Genomic DNA, 3,344 nt, shown 5'->3' with positions numbered 1-3,344 from the left:
ATGCGCAATAGAGAATACAGGGAGCACTATTTGGCAAGTACAGTAAGAGGTACTGCAAAAGCAGAGCAAGGCAACAAGTCAACAGCGACAAAAACAGGATATTAATGGGTGCTTCGGGGCTATTTGATGAATACGGCAGTTTTTTTTTTGCTTTAAAAATGACCTTGTAAGACTGGTTGTGAAACAAAGTGTGAAATATGATAATGCGATGGGGAACTGATAGGTCCTATGATTCACAGCCTGCTGTATTTGTATGACAGGCTATTTATAGACGTAAAAACACAAAACAATCACAGCAAGCATTTCCTTGCTACTTTCTTTCCATTTGTCAACCCCTCGGTGCATTGTGACTGTCATGGGTCATGATGATTCACTGCATGGAAGTAGGTTATAGTTAAATAGACTAAAGGTTCAATAAAACGTAGTTTAAAAAAATAGTTTCATTTTCCCACTTCACAGAATCACAGTTCCACCGTTGCAAAATCACTGTGATTTATCCGTTCACATAGTCTATATATATATATGATGTGTTCACATAGTCTATATATATATATGATATGTTCATATAGTCTATATATATATATGATATGTTGACATAGTCTATATATATATATGATATGTTCATATAGTCTATATATATATGATATGTTCACATAGTCTATATATATATATGATATGTTCATATATTCTATATATATATATGATATGTTCATATAGTCTATATATATATATGATATGTTCACATAGTCTATATATATATATGATATGTTCACATAGTCTATATATATATATGATATGTTCACATAGTCTATATATATATGATATGTTCACATAGTCTATATATATATATGATATGTTCACATATGTTTCTACAACTTGATTGGAGTCCACTTGTGGTCAATTCAATTGATCGGACATGTTTTGGAAAGGCACACCACCCGTCTATATTAGGGTCCCACAGTTGACAGTGCATGTCAGAGCCAAAACCAAGCCACGAGGTCGAAGGAATTGTCCGTAGAGCTCTGAGACAGGATTGTGTCGAGGCACAGATCTGGGGAAGGTTGCGAAAACATTTCTGCGACATTGAAGGTCCCCAAGAACACAGTGGCCTCCATTGTTAAATGGTGAAGTTTGGAACCACCAACACCCTTCCCGAGAGCTGGCTGCCTGGCCAATCGGGAGAGAAGGGCCTTGGTCAGGAAGTGACCAAGAACCCGTTGGTCACTCTGACAGAGCTCCAGAGTTCCTCTGTGGAGATGGGAGAACCTTTCAGAATCACAACACTCTTTGCAGCGCTCCACCAATCAGACATTTATGGTAGAGTGGCCTGGCGGAAGCCACTCCTCAGTGAAAAGCGCATGACAGCCTGTTTCGGAGTTTGCCAAAAGGCACCTGACGGATTCTCAGACCATGAGAAACAGATTCTCTGGTCTGATTAAACAAAGCTTGAACTCTTTGGCCTGAAGGTCAAGCGTCACGTCTGGAGGAAACCTGGCACCATCCCTACAGTGAAGCATGTTGGTCACAGTTATCCTTCTTGATCTGCAGCAGACTGATATAGAATATATCCTATGATGTTGAACTGCAGCAGACTGATATAGAATATATCCTATGATGTTGATCTGCATCAGAATTATCCTATGATGTTGATCTGCAGCAGACTGATATAGAATCTATCCTATGATGTTGATCTGCAGCAGACTGATATATCTATCCTATGATGTTGAACTGCAGCAGACTGATATAGAATCTATCCTATGATGTTGAACTGCACTGATATAGAATATATCCTACTGCAGCAGACTGATATAGAATCTATCCTATGATGTTGAACTGCAGCAGACTGATATAGAATCTATCCTATGATGTTGAACTGCAGCAGACTGATATAGAATCTATCCTATGATGTTGATCTGCAGCAGACTGATATAGAATCTATCCTATGATGTTGAACTGCAGCAGACTGATATAGAATCTATCCTATGATGTTGAACTGCAGCAGACTGATATAGAATCTATCCTATGATGTTGAACTGCAGCAGACTGATATAGAATCTATCCTATGATGTTGATCTGCAGCAGACTGATATAGAATCTATCCTATGATGTTGATCTGCAGCAGACTGATATAGAATCTATCCTATGATGTTGAACTGCAGCAGACTGATATAGAATCTATCCTATGATGTTGAACTGCAGCAGACTGATATAGAATCTATCCTATGATGTTGAACTGCAGCAGACTGATATAGAATCTATCCTATGATGTTGAACTGCAGCAGACTGATATATATGATGTTGAACTGCAGCACTGATAGAATCTATCCTATGATGTTGAACTGCAGCAGACTGATATAGAATCTATCCTATGATGTTGAACTGCAGCAGACTGATATAGAATCTATCCTATGATGTTGATCTGCAGCAGACTGATATAGAATCTATCCTATGATGTTGAACTGCAGCAGACTGATATAGAATCTATCCTATGATGTTGATCTGCAGCAGACTGATATAGAATCTATCCTATGATGTTGATCTGCAGCAGACTGATATAGAATCTATCCTATGATGTTGATCTGCAGCAGACTGATATAGAATCTATCCTATGATGTTGATCTGCAGCAGACTGATATAGAATCTATCCTATGATGTTGATCTGCAGCAGACTGATATAGAATCTATCCTATGATGTTGATCTGTTGATCTGCAGCAGACTGATATAGAATCTATCCTATGATGTTGAACTGCAGCAGACTGATATAGAATCTATCCTATGATGTTGATCTGCAGCAGACTGATATAGAATCTATCCTATGATGTTGAACTGCAGCAGACTGATATAGAATCTATCCTATGATGTTGAACTGCAGCAGACTGATATAGAATCTATCCTATGATGTTGAACTGCAGCAGACTGATATAGAATCTATCCTATGATGTTGAACTGCAGCAGACTGATATAGAATCTATCCTATGATGTTGAACTGCAGCAGACTGATATAGAATCTATCCTATGATGTTGATCTGCAGCAGACTGATATAGAATCTATCCTATGATGTTGATCTGCAGCAGACTGATATAGAATCTATCCTATGATGTTGAACTGCAGCAGACTGATATAGAATCTATCCTATGATGTTGAACTGCAGCAGACTGATATAGAATCTATCCTATGATGTTGATCTGCAGCAGACTGATATAGAATCTATCCTATGATGTTGAACTGCAGCAGACTGATATAGAATCTATCCTATGATGTTGAACTGCAGCAGACTGATATAGAATCTATCCTATGATGTTGAACTGCAGCAGACTGATATAGAATCTATCCTATGATGTT

The sequence above is a fragment of the Oncorhynchus keta genome, unplaced genomic scaffold (genome assembly GCF_023373465.1).
Source record: "Oncorhynchus keta strain PuntledgeMale-10-30-2019 unplaced genomic scaffold, Oket_V2 Un_contig_3378_pilon_pilon, whole genome shotgun sequence".
Taxonomy (NCBI): Eukaryota; Metazoa; Chordata; class Actinopteri; order Salmoniformes; family Salmonidae; genus Oncorhynchus; species Oncorhynchus keta.
Note: the sequence above shows the minus strand (reverse complement) of the source record.